General features: G+C 38.1%; 1 pseudogene; it reads right to left on the reverse strand.

The window, feature by feature from the left end:
* Positions 1–13,427: 13,427 nt before the first annotated feature.
* Positions 13,428–14,200, reverse strand: LOC119530635 (annotated as a pseudogene).
* Between the last annotated feature and the right edge of the window lie 429 nt (positions 14,201–14,629).

Raw genomic sequence — 14,629 nt, forward strand, 5'->3', positions numbered from 1 at the left:
CTCTTCTTCTGAGGCACCCATGACATATATATTCATGTGCTCCATGTTGTCACTCAATTCCCTGAGATACTGCTCATATTTTTCCATTCTTTTCCCTATCTGTTCTTTTGTGTGTAGGATTTCAGATGTTCTGTCCTTCAGTTCATGAATCCTCTCTTCTGCTTCTTCAAATCTGCTATTGTATGTCACTGTGTTTTCCATCTCTTTCATTGTGACTTTCATTCCCATAAGTTCTGCAGTTTGTTTTTTCAAGCTTACAAATTCTTCTTTATGGTCACCCAGTGTCTGCTTTATATCCTTCATCTCTTTTGCCACATTTTCCTTCAGCTCACTGATTTGGTTTAAAAGATTTGTTTGAACATCTTTAATGAGTTGTTTTAACTCCTGTATCTCATTTGAAGTGTAAGTTTGTCTCTTTGGCTGGGCCATGTCTTTGTATTTGCTAAAGTGACTCATAATTTTTTCTCATCTAGGCATCTGGTTTCCTTTATTAGCCCAGTAAGATTTTTCCAGATCAGACAGGCCCAAGTCTCAGAAAGAGGGAGTAGTAAGTATCAAGTTTCCTGAGTATGAGACCCAGAAGATTGTCAGACTTCCCTGTGAGGTCTCTAGACTCTGTGCTTTTCCTATCCTGCCAAGCAGGTAGTGGTTGTCAGCCCACAGTTCCCCACTGGTGTAAAGTGATGCAGTGCCTATATTTCTCAATGGAACCTCTCTGGGTGTGCTGGTTTGCATATATTATGTCCCCCAGAAAAAGCCATGTTCTTTGATGCAATCTTGTGGGGGCAGATGTACTAATGTTGATTAAATTGGAATCATTGGATTAAAGCATTTCCATAGAGATATGACCCACCCAACTGCTGTAGGTGATAAATCTTATTAGATAATTTCCATGGAGGTGTGGCCCCACCCATTCATCATGGACATTGGATAGTTTACTGGAGCCCTATGTAAGAGCTCAGACAGAAGGAGCTTGCTGCTGCAGCTGAAACAAATATTTTGAAGATGGCCATTGGAAGCTGATGCAGATATTTTGGAGAACCCCATTTTGAAATGCAACCTGGGAGCAAGCAGATGCCAGCCACGTGCCTTCCCAGCTAACAGAGGTTTTCCAGACACCATTGGCCATCCTCCAGTGAAGGTACCCAATTGTTGATGTGTTATCTTGGACACTTTATGGCCTTAAGACTGTAGCTTTGTAACCAAATAACCCCCCTTATAAAAGCCAATCCATTTCTGGTGTTTTGCAAAATGGTATCATTAGCAAACACTGGGCCAGGAGCTGAGGGTGTCAGAAGCCAAGCTTAAGTTGTTTCAGTATGTTTTTTCCCCAGGCCCTGGGGTCTGAATTCTTTGAGGGAGGGCTGCCATTTGAGCTGGGCCCTGCTCCCCTTTTTCTTAGGGGATATATGCCCTTTAGGGAATTATCTCCTACACTTGACTTCTTCCTTTGTCTCTTTGATTCTCTTAATTCCACCCTTGCCTGAGTCAGCACTGACAATTAAAAATGCCTGAAGTTTCTCTAATGAGCTACTTAGAATGAGAGAAAAAAAAAGAAAGAAGAAAGAAATTTCTTTTTCAGAGCCAGTCCCAGCCTCCCAGTTTCACTGTTCAACTGGAGTTGGTACCAGGTTCTATATGCCTCTTTTCTTGGGACATAGCCATTTTCCAGTATTCTGAGCTCAGCTGTCTTCAAATGCCTCTGTTTTTATTTATTTATTATTATTGCTGTTTTTCCTTCAGTCCCACCTCCTCTCTGCCAGGAGAGATCTCAGGGTTCCCTTCCTACTTGCTCTGGGTTTATCTGTGCTCACAGTTTGTTTTCAGCAGTCCAAACGTGCTAATTAGAACCAAAATTGGAGCTTGGTTGAGTTACTTTCCCTTGCTGCTAGTAGACTGCTTCTTTTTACCACAGGTGAGTCTTCCAACTCAGACTGCCATGCCAGTGGGGGAAGGGTGCCAGCTTTGCAGTTTGGAGAGATTTACTTACAGTTCTATGCTGTGATCTTAGCTGTTCCACCCACTTCAGACTGGTTTATGATGTGTGTCTGGTCACAGATGTCCCCAAACAGTTGTTTCAGGCTTTTTTTTAGAATTCAGTTTTATTGAGATATATTCACATAGCTTACAATCATCCATGGTGTACGATCAACTGTTCACAGTACCATCATATAGTTGTGCCTTCATCACCACAATCCATTTTTGAATGTTTTCTTTACATAAGAAAGAAGAAAAATAAGAATAAATGACAAAAGTAAAAAAGAGCACCCAAATCATCTCCCCATCCCAATCTTCATTTAGTCCCTGTCCCCATTTTTCTACTTATCCATCCATACACTGGGTAAAGTGAGAGTGATCTACAAGGTTTTCACCATCACACAGTCATCCCTTGTAATCTACATTGTTATACAATCATCTTCAAGAGTCAAGGCTACTGGATTGGAGTTTGTTTGATAGTTTCAGGTATTTACTTCTAGCTATTCCAATTCACTAAAACCTAGAAAGGGATATCTATATAGTGCATAAGGATGCCCACCAGAGTGACCTCTCGACTCCATTTGAAATCTCTCAGCCACTGAAGCTTTATTTCATTTCATTTTGCTTCCCCTTTTTGGTCAAGAAGATGTTCTCAATTCCATGATGCCGGGTCCAGGTTCATCCATCCCTGGGAGTCATATCCTTCATTGCCAGGGAGATTTACACCCCTGGGAGTCAGGTCTCACGTAGCTGGGAGGGCAGTGAATTTGCCTGGAGAGTTGGCCTAGCTAGAGAGAGAGGGCTACATCTGAGCAACAAAGAGGCACTTAGGGGAGACTCTTAGGCACATTTATAAGCAAATTTAACCTCTCCTTTTCAGCAATCCCTCACTTGCGTTGTTGTTGATGTTCTTGTAAACACTGAGGATTGATAGTTTGGTATGCTGAGCCCTCTGTTTTGGGGCTTGCCCTTGTGAGGCTTGTTTCACACTATTTACTAGTTGTTCCTGGCTCTTTACCATCTGCTCTAGAGGACTAACTAAATTCCACACCTCCCTACGTAGCCATCTTGCCTCACCTCTAATAGGAGCTTTGAAGATGTTATTAAGTGTTAAAGTGTGCCCAAACTGAAGGAGGGTGCACCTTAATCCAATTTGCCCAAAGCCCCTATAAGCAAAGGAAATTGGACATGGAAGAGAAAAACAAGCGGAACAGCTAGAAACCGGAAGTCAACAAAACCTGGAAGAGAAGAAGATGTTGCCATACACATTGCCATGTGAGGGAAAAGCCAAGGAACTCTAAAGATTGTTGGTCATCCAGAAGATACTGACCCTGGGAGGAAACAGCCTTCTAGGCTTTGAAACCATGAGTCAATAAATTCCCATTGTTTAAGCTAACCCAATGTATGGTATTAGTTTTAGCAGAAAGGAAACTAAGACATATTAATGGAATTTTATATAAATTTTTAAATCAGACTAGAACTCTAATGCACATCGCTTATGGGTCTCAGCTTGGTGTAAGACACCAAATCAGGATTCCCAGTATATTGGGTTCTGTCAACAGAGGAAGCACACAGAACATACCCGTTACCACCGCGTGTGTCCTGCCAGGAAGCAGATGGTCAGGTCAGTTTGGAGTTCACTATGTGGTCAGTTTGCACAGTTTAGCAACCTGATTAGAAACAGGCAGAGTGTGTTTTCCCACCCTCCTGTGAAGTTTGTGCTGTTACTTCATAGATAACAATATAGAAGGGGTGTCCTAGAGATACACTCACAAATGCCACAAACAGACCAGGACCTATGTCTATGAAAACAGCTTCACCACTGCCATGACCACCTAAAACTTTAAAGACACTTTAAAGATGTCTTCAACATGATACTGACACTGTGGTTTTTAGCAATAGAGGGTCTAATTTGCCTGTCCCAGCATTTTGTCATCCAGGCTGGGACAGTGAAGCATCAGCCTGCAGGACACCCATCACCACATCTGTATCTCTAAATATTTCCTTTGCTACTATATACTTATCCCTCTTTACAAATCTCTTCTTTCAGTTCCTACACATTGTTCTTTTACTATATACATATTTCCAAACTGCTAAAGAATGTGTGACTATGTCATCTATAGGATTTGGGGACCCATTCTGAATGGGAGATTATACAATTTTGGGAGATTATACAATAGTAAGGAAAATTGCAACTGTTAATAAAAAATGGATGTTGCATTAGTCAGGTATGCCAGTTTGGATATATTATGCCTGCCTACCCACCCAAAAGCCATGTATTTATCCAATCTTGTGGGGTATTTGTATTAGGTTGTTTCCATGGAGATGTGACTCACCCAACTGTAGGTGATATCTTGATTAGATTATTTCCAGGGAGGTGTGGCCCCACCCATTCAGGGTGGGTCTTGAGTAGTTTGCTGGAGTCATTTAAAAAAAGCCAACACAAACTGAGATGTGCCTGACTCTTGGAGATGTAGACAGAAGGATGTTTGGAGATGCTAAGCTAAGAAGAGAAAGCCATTTGGAAGACAGCCTGGGAGCAAAGGACCAGCAGATGCCAGCCACGTGCCTTCCCAGCTGACAGAGGTGTTCTGGATGCCATTGGCCTTTCTTCAGTGAAGGTATACTCTTATTGATGCCTTTGTTTGGACACTTTTATGGCCTTAGAACTGTAAATCTGTAACCAAATAAACCTCCTTTATAAAAGCCAATCCATTTCTGGTATTTTGCATAACAGTAGCATTAGCAAACCAGAACATCAGAGTTCTCTGATTAAACAGAACCAATAGGAGATATGTATGTAATATTATGGGACTTATTATAGGAATTGTCACCATGGGGATTGGCAAATCCCAATTGTGTAGGGTGGGCTGCAAGTTGGGAACTCCGATGAAGGTGATAATGAATTCCCCAGAAGATGTCTGACTGAAGTGGAGATAGAAATTCTACTTTCTGACTGCTGAAATCATCAGTTCTCCCTGTAAGGCCCCCAACTGACTAGATGAGGAGATTCCTCTTGTTGCTGAAGGCAATCTCCCTTTTTGAGTATAGATGTAACCAGCTATAGATGCAACTGATGGACTAAAAATTTAAATGTGCAAAATACCCACCAACCAGGTCAATGCTTCCTTGACTAAATTGGGCCCCAGAACTTAACCAATTTACACATGAAATAAACCAACCACAGGTATGAATTATCAAAATGTTCTATATATTGATTGTAGTAGTGGTTATACAATTGTATGAGTTTGTCAACACTCATACAACTATAAATCTAAATGCATTAATTATATTGTATGTAAATTATACTTCAATAATCCTGGCTTTAACAAACAAACAAACAAAAAGTGAAAATAGTTCCCAAATAGGGCTATTTCTTGAAAAAATGTTACGAGTAAATGGCCACATATATTATATTAAATATAGGTTGTTTTGTTTCATGCTGTAAGTTCTGGTATACCAAACAATTCTACAAAATTATGATGTAATCTGAACTTTATTATTCTGTCTTGTATTTACATTTAAATTTTTATAAACCCTTTTTGGCTCAGAAAGGATATAATGTTCTTCATAAATGTATCTAACTAATGTACCCTCCCTGCATATGCATAACAGTTCTCATTCTATACCCTTATTTATTTAACAATTTGAACATTTTAAATATTTGTTCTTCTACATAAAATTAATAGTTCTCACAATCCTCATTAATTTTTACCGCACTTTACTCTTGCCATCATAAACATGCATTTATGATACATATTAAGCTACAAGTTATCTCTTGGGTGTTTAATTGATGTTTGAAGATAAGAACAACCTGCTTGTAATATTGAGGTTAGACTATTTGATATGGTGGTAAATTTTGTGATTGGCAGATCATAGACGAACAGTCAACACAGGAGTTCAGGGATGCCAGAAGTGATGTTGAAGTGAAAATTCTACTAATTGCTTTTCCAAATCTGAGCCCAAGCTCAAGCCAAAAAGGCAGATTTCTGCTGAAATACTAAAGCCAAAGCTGAATTTTGATGCATTCCTAATTTATGCTAATAATATGCAATAACTGCTGATACACAGAGTGCATTGATTTTGGGAAGATTTAATGGATCTTCCTATTCTTCATTATGACCAGTATTGGCTCTGAGCAGAAGTGAGATGGGCAGCCATTTTTAGCAGCAATTACACTGGTCGTTATTGATCCATTAAGCCATCAAAACAGAACACCTCCCTGAATCACCACCATATGCCTCTGAAATGATGTAATAAACTTGGTCTTTGATGAAGCATTTTGCTCATCCACTCTATGGCATGGATCATCAGGCACTTCAATCTATTCCAGACCAAAAAAAAAAATAGCAAGCTGCTCAGGCACATTTCTTTGAATCTTTCTTTCAAATGTTTGCATGCATGCATGTATATACGCATCCATCTATGTGCTTTTAAAAAATAAAATAAAAGAGAGGGCATTTCACTTTGTTGAGATGTACATGGGCTCTGAAGAGAGTTTTTTTTCTAGTCCTGCAGCCAGATATTAGATATGATATCTTGGGACACATTGAAAATGCTCAGAAAGTTCTCCATCAGTATCTGCCGGCTATTCCACAGCCTGGTATTTCTAGAATTTAATCAGGGGACTCCAGGGGAGTGCCAGGGAACTGAGAGGGACTTACATAACTTGGCCAGGTGCCTGGCATTCTGTAAATACAATTTCTCTACATTAAACTCAAAGGATAATTCAAAATACCTTTTTCTTTTCTGATAACTGTGTTTTAGGAACCAGGAGTAGGTTTCACAGATTCTCCTGAGAGGGTTTCTAGATGGAGAAGTCTATAGAACACTACCTCACTTACTTCTAAACCCCAGCAAGGTTAGAAGACATTTTTAAATTCCCTAGCAAAAAGAGATTTTTAAAACTACTTCAGTAAAAAGCATGAAGCATTTCTTAACATTTTTTTTTTTTTACCTACTCAGTTCCTAATGAGAATGTCTTTGAGACAATCAGATAGCATTCAGATAATTAGTGCTATACAGGGCATTTTCTAAAAATTTGTCTTTCAATCAAACACAAGGTAGTTTTGTAGAGGCCTGAAGAATATGCTATTTTGCAAACTCTAATATTTTCTTCAAATCCCAATTGTCACCCTCAGGATACATTTTCCTCCCAAAAGATTATGGAATAAAACAGTACTTGGGAGAGAGGAGGGAGGATGTGGGGAGCTCAGCCGGTCACCTATAGAGCTTATGTTGGAAAAATCTCAGCCAAGAAGCGAAATCTCGTGAGCACGTGCATAGGGTTCTAGCTTAGGTCTTGGCTCTTTGGAGACAGCTTGTCCTGCCAAATACTTACGTGCCCCTTTATTCCAATACTAACATGTCCCTTTGTTAGAGGAAAACAAAGCATATTTAGTGCCTCCAATTTTAGCTCTTTGAAATTGGGATTCCAATGAAGTAGAACATAAGTATTTTTTAGAACAGTATTCTACGTTGAAAAAAACTCATTGTTTCCTAAACTTTTAGAGGAGAGATTTCAGAAAATGTAGGGAAGCCTCTTAAAAAAAAAGTTTGTGTATTTGTGTATTCTCATTGTTAGTTTGTTTTAATTGGAAACTGAGCTTGGAAGGTTTTAAATAACTTGTTTAACAAAATTTTGCTTCTTGTGCCTGTAGGCAGCTATTTTGGGGCTATTTTTATTCCCTATTTTATTTTGAAACTTTGTTTAGAAACTGAGGCTAGAAGACTTTAAGCAAAATCAAGTTTCTAAAAGAGTTTTCCTGTTTTTTTGTTTTGTTTCATTTTTTCTTTTTTCTATTTCAGGTGCAGAAATACAGTAGAAGATTTTTATAAAGAAAAATATTTTCAGTTTTGGACTTTTCTTTTTAATTGGATTCTGAGGCTGGGGGCTTTAAACACCATCCTTTAAAAGCAATGTCTTAATTTCACAGCAGAGCCTTCTGCTCTTTATATTCTTCTTTATATCAGAGGCTTTTGGTTTTCTCAGTTTTTGTCTGTTACTTTGTTTTACATTGAAAACCATAGCAAGGAAGCTTAAAACAATGTCCCATATTTGAAAACTTAAAAAAAAAATCATTTGAAAATGCTACAGCCAGGCTTCGGGCTGCATATTTCTGCTACTTTTATTTTACTTTAAAGAAAAACTTTCAATTGTATGATGTGTGTTTATACAATGTGGTATTTCAGTTATGGATAGTGATTAAATTCATTCATTATTTATTTTATTCAACACATACTGAGCTCCTTATTCCAGGCTTGGCCCTCCTCTAGGTTTGGGGGTGCAGCAGTGAACAAAAGAGACAAAGTTCCTGGCTTTGTGGGTGCTGGGTAGGATATTATTTCAGGGAGTAGGGGCAGAGTCTGTGGCTGGGCAGTGAAGCTGAGGGAGCAGGATTTGAGAGTCGGGTTGGAAGTTGAGAAGCAGCTGGGGATGGGGTGTTGTATACAGAAGTGGGGGAAGGGCTCTGGACAGAAGGAATGCGCTAGATATGGAAGACAGGAAGTGGGGGCAAGGATGGAGGCTGGGTTTGGGTAATTGCATTGAGAACTAATAGAATTAGGGTTTTATTAAATGGCCTCCAGTGGATGAGGAGGTAAAATGCACCCTATTTTGTTGGAGTTGGCTTAGTGCTGATTAGATCATCTGAAAAGGATCCCACTTATAAACACATAGAAATGACCTCCCAAAACACACACACACACACACACACACACACACAGAGGGCAGGGGAGGTAGACTCATTGATGTTTTCTTTATCTCATCTGACAAATATTTCCTGGCTCCTCATCTGTGCCAGGCACTTGTCTAGCCTTTGTGGTCCCACTGTGAACAAAAGAGACAAAATTCCTGGCTTCCTGGTGCTTAGATTCAAGTGGGTATGTGTCTAAAGAAATACTTTTAAAAAATACATAACTAAGGTAGAACCACATCTGGAAATGAAGACCAAGTTTTAAGCTAATACTGACGCTCTGCTGGGCTGTCAGTTTCAATAAGAGGGTGGGAGATGAGACCCTAGGCCCACGTGAGGAGGGAACTGTAAATGAGACCCCTCTGTAGACCATGACATTTAAGTTAGACCAGAAAAAATCCACCAGGGGCACAATGAGACAAGTGTATCTGCCTTAGAGTGGGGGTCTGGAGGGAAAATAAAGACTACCCTAACTACCTGAAGTTACAGGCCAGAACCTTACCTGAATTTGTGAAGTGAAATTGAAATCACCAATTGGTGTAGAGAAAACATTTTCAGAGCTCTTAGCAGAAGCAATGTATCACCGTGCTAAAATTATGCTCCCACACCCCACACCACAGACTACCACAGAAAATGCTGGTAAAGGTGAGCTCATTCTAAAAACAACTGCAACTTATAAGAGGAAACAATGAATGAGAGTCAGCAGGTTTACAGAACAGGTTTACAACTCTGAGAACTCAATTTAATAGAATATAAATCTGAAAAAGAATGTAAAGAAAGGCTGTGAAAAATAATGAAAGACATGAGAAAGGAATCAAAACCCATGAGAAAGAACAAGACCCTGTGATAAAAAGGCAGGCAGATTTGAAAATCAATCAAATAGAAATCCCCAAAATAAAAAAGGCAGACATTAAAGGTTAGAAAAAATAAAAGGGACTTTGGAAAGTTAGACTACATCTAATCAATGAAAGAATCTGTGACCTAGAAGATAAATATGAGTCAATTATCTATTATGTAGCAGAGAGTAAAGTAGATGGAAATATTAAGAGAATGAAAAATTATATGTATGCATAAAATGAGTCTTAGAGAGAAAGAATAGATTGAAATAGGGGAGAAGTAATATACAGAAAGATAATGTCTGGGGACTTTCCAGAATTTCAGATTCAAGAAACTAAGGAATCTCTGCTTAGACAGAGTGTTGAAACACAGCACGTCAAAGACAAAGAGATAATTTCAAAAGTGAAGAGGTATTATCTACAAAGGAATGAAAAATAGAAGAAAAGACTTTTCAACAGCAACAATGAAAGCCAGAAGACAAAGGATTTATATGCCCATTTTAACTCTCACTTAGGATTGAGGACAAAATAAAGATAAATCTCTAAACAAACAAAGATCAAGAGAAATTACAAGTCACAGAACTTCCCAGAAGGAATTACTGAAGTAGACAAGTCAGAAAGAATATTAAACACAGAAAAAAGAAAAGGGAGCAAGAAGCAAAACTCACCACAGAGACTAGAAAAGCATGTCAGTAAAACTAAACAAAGGGGAGAGGTGGGGTGAGTCGGAAAAAAAAAAAAAATTAACAAGCACTAATTGTATAAAATGACAATAATAGCAATAATGGCTAATTTGGGGCACACAAAAGTTGGAATAAAATAACCAACAGCAACATGTACCATAGGGGAGGAGCGACTGGAGTGAAAGTATTCTGAAGTCCTTGCTTCGTTTAGGAGGAGAGTGAAGACTAGCTATAGATTTTGTTTTGTAAAGTATGATGGTTACATTTTAAGGGTAACCATTAAAAGTATAGGAACTAAATTTATAATATCCAAATAACTAGAAATAAATTTAAAAAATTCAAAATTTGAAAACTCATTTGAAGTTAAGAGAGGAGAAAAAATGAAATGCAGCGAAAGTAAGGTAAATAGCTTTAATAAATAGGATGATGGAAATAAATCCACATATATCAGCAATTTTAAGAGCAAACAAATGGAATACACTGGTTAGAAGACACCAATTCTCAGATTGGATTAAAAAACTAACTAAATTAAATCCAGTTATGGGCAGTTTACAGGAAACACACCTGTGGTAGGTTTAATTATGTACCCCAACATAGACAGTTGTTCTTAATCTTAACCCACATTCCTGGAGATGTGAACCCATTGTAAATAGGATGTCTTGAAGATGTTGTTTATAGTTAAAGTGTGACCAACTGAGTGACGTTGGGTCTTAATCCACATTACTGGAGGCCTTATAAAGAGGACCAAGGAGTCACAGACGCTGGAAAGGAGAGGACATTGACATGTGGCATGAGGCAGAAATACAAACCAAGGAACCCTAAAGATTGCTGGCAGCCAGCACCAGAACTGTACAGATTTTTGAGAGAAAGCAAGCCTTGTGGATACCTTCATTTGGCACTTCTTCTAGCCTCAAAATCATGAACCAATCAATTCCCATTGTTAAATCCAACTTATTGTGTAGTATTTGTGATCATAGCTTTGACAAACACAACACTTAAAATATAAGTACATAGAAAAACGGAAAGTACTGGGAGAGAAAGGGAATACAACAGGCAGAAACTGTCCAAAAGAAATATCAGCCAAAGAGATTTTATGGCAGAAAGTATTTGCAGAAGTAAAGGCAGTCACCATGAAGAGTAAAAGGAATAATTCATCAGAAAGATGTAGTAATTCTAAACTTGTATGACCCTAACAATATAAAAAATATGGTCATAATTACAAGAAGAAATTATTAAAATCATGAATTTTTGGAGATTTTTAATACACCTCTATTTGCATATGTTAATTTGTAGATCAAGCAGAATAAAAAATTAGTAAGGATATGAATACATACATGAATATATAAAAAACACAAATTAGGCTTGATTTAGTGTATCTTTGTAAAGTTGAGCACTAGAGAAGGAATGTTCTTTTTAACTACACTTGAAACATTTATAAATACTGATGATATTCTAGGCCAAAAGGCAAATTTCAACAAATCCAAAGAAATAAATAACAAAGTACCATGTTGTCTAAATGCAAAGTTCTAAAATTAGAAATAACTAAACAAAATGATAACCCTCGAAAACCAGTACATTTGGAAAACATTAAGCATATGTTCAAATCCTTCACAAACCAAAGTAAATTTTATATGGAAAAATGAGAAAATATTTAGATTGTATTGGCAATAAAAATATTGCATATAAAAACTTGAATGATGCAGATAAAGCAGAACTTAGATGGCAATTAAGAAATTTAAATGCATGTTTTAGGTGGTTTCTGGCTAAAGATAGATACTCCCCTCTTCCCTTAAGACCCAAATTAAGTAATAGGTTTTAAAAAAAAAAAGATTCTTTGTGATAGAAAATTTCTAATACATATATATTTGTAAGAATAGTATAATGAACCTTCATGTACCTACCACACAGCTTCAATAGTTATCCACTCAAAGCCAGTCCTGTTCCATCTATATCCCCCCACTCCTCCCTCCCACATATAACTGGATTATTTTGAAACAAATTATTGACCTCATATTATTGCACCCATAGATATTTCATTGTTCATATCTAAAGATAAGCACTCTTCAAAAAAGTTATAACCACAATACCATTATCACGGCTAAAAAATTAATACAAATTTCTTAATATCACAAATATCCAAGCAATTGTCTTATAACTGATTAGGGTCCTCTAGCACCCCACTACGGGTGATTCTCTTGCCCCACCACTGTCATGGGTACCTTGCTCCACTCCATCTAATGCCGTGAGGACTGAATGGTTCAGGGGAGAAAAGAAAGGAAGAGAAACTTTCCTATTCTCTTTTTAATGCCCGTAAGTAAGAATATTCTTGTGACAAAGATAATAATACAAACACTGTAGAATTGTACCCTCCAATATTGCAGCCACCAGCTGTATTTGGTTATTTAAATTTAAATTAATTAAAATTAAATAAACTTTAAACTTCAGTTCCTTAGTCACATTTCAAGGGTTCAATAGCCTCATGTGGCTGGTGGTACTGTATTGGACAGGATATTTTACAGAATGCTTCGACTGTCACAGAAAATTCTGTAGCAAGCGCTATCCCGGAATAGCCTGTGTTTTGAGTTTCGTCCCCTATTTGTAACTTAAATGATCTCATGGAAATGGAATGGTGTTAGCCTTGCTTTAACATGGTCTTCAGTGAGAATTTATCTAATCCATATATATACAAATGAAAAAACCATTGTCTCATGGAAAACGTGCAATGCAAAGTTCCCAGCTTCCCCTAACATGAAGAGAAAATGATAAAAAATAAAAAAATTAATAAAGTGACTAAATCCAGAGGTAAGCGGGAAAAAGGACTATGGAATAAATGCAAAAATTGAAAAAGGAAGCAATGACAAAGTCAAGAAACAAACAACAAATAGAACACTAAAAGCTGGTTCTTTAAAAAGGTTAATAAAATATACAACCTTTTAGCAAGATTAATTTAAAAGGGAGAGAAAGAGCAGGCATAGATAAAGAATATTTAGAATGAAAAGGGGGATGTAATTATCATTACAGTACCAAGTTTTTAAAAATCATAAGAAAATGCTATGAACAACTTCGTGGGAAATAAATTTGAAAACGTAAACAAAATGGATTGTGTCCTGGAAAAGTATGACTTACAAAGCTGAGGAGAAAAAAATAGAAAGCATCAGCTCAGACAGTTTAAGAGGTGAGAGGTCTATTTAAAACTTTTTTTATAAATAGAAACTGGTGTTTATTTTCCATCAGCCTTATTTCCAGTTTCTGTTTGAAAGCCTGTGGAAGAGGAGCTTAAGACCACCGGTGGTTGTTCCTGCCCTTTCAGTGATTGCTGCAAACCAATCTTCAGTGGCAGGCCAAGCACTTCAGTCTTCAGTCGGGAACTGCTGAATGGACACAGAGGGCCCCTGCTTGCCTCCACATCAGTCCATTCACCCTCAAATTCCTCCTTGGTCACCACCTTTTCAGCAGCAGCCTGCTCTACCTCTTGAAGCTCTTCAGGGCTTCTGTAGAAGTAGAGATCAGGCATGACTCCCGTGGGTGTTCACCAGAGATGGTGCCACGCCTGTGCAGAACTCCTCAGGCCAGCACCCACCCCATCAGACCCACTGGTCTTGGTGTTGCCTGGGATGGCAGTGTCCACACAGTGCAGAGGAGAATCTGTGTTATAGAGGGCAGTGATTGGCTGGTTAACATGTTTGCTTGGATCTGGTTAGTGAAGGTTCCCAGAGTGAAGCACCGGTGGCATCAGCAAACTTCAGCAGAGCCCACCGGCCAGTATTCCTGGGGGAAAAAGACACTGACGTTAGCTGGGTTTTCCATGGCAACAATGGTATGAGCCACCAGCAGAAGCTTCTCCCAGGCTCCTCTTCAGATTTACGATGTAGATGCCGTCGTTTTTCCTTTGGTAGATGTACTATTCCATTTGGAAGTCAAAGTTGGTGCCACCTGAGTGGGTTCCTGCTGCAGGAAATTTGAAGACAGTCTTCTCCCTCATTTGCAGGACACCAAAGCATCTGGACATTGTGAAGTTTCCCCTTTAAGTTATGATGAGAACCCAAGACAACACCACATGGAGCCCTCTCTGGGTGGCACAGAAATCTATTTAAAACTTTTAAGGAAAAAAAATCCCAATATTTTACAAACCATTGTACTGAACAGAAAAAGTGCACCTCTCTGCTCATTTTATGAGACTAAAATAATCTTGATACCAAACTGGGCAAGAACATTACAAGAAAGGAAAATTATTGGACAATCTCACTTTAGAATAGAGACACAAATAAAATATTAGTAACCCAAATCCAGCATGGTATTTTGAAAAAACCATCAGGACCAAGTAGAAGTTTTCTCAGGAAAGCAAGGACAACATGTCTTTAGAAAATATACTAATAAAATTCATTATGGTAATGACTTTGGAGAAAATAGATTCAGGAAAATCATTTTGCTCAACTCC

The sequence above is a fragment of the Choloepus didactylus genome, chromosome 3, assembly GCF_015220235.1.
Source record: "Choloepus didactylus isolate mChoDid1 chromosome 3, mChoDid1.pri, whole genome shotgun sequence".
Classification (NCBI taxonomy): Eukaryota; Metazoa; Chordata; class Mammalia; order Pilosa; family Megalonychidae; genus Choloepus; species Choloepus didactylus.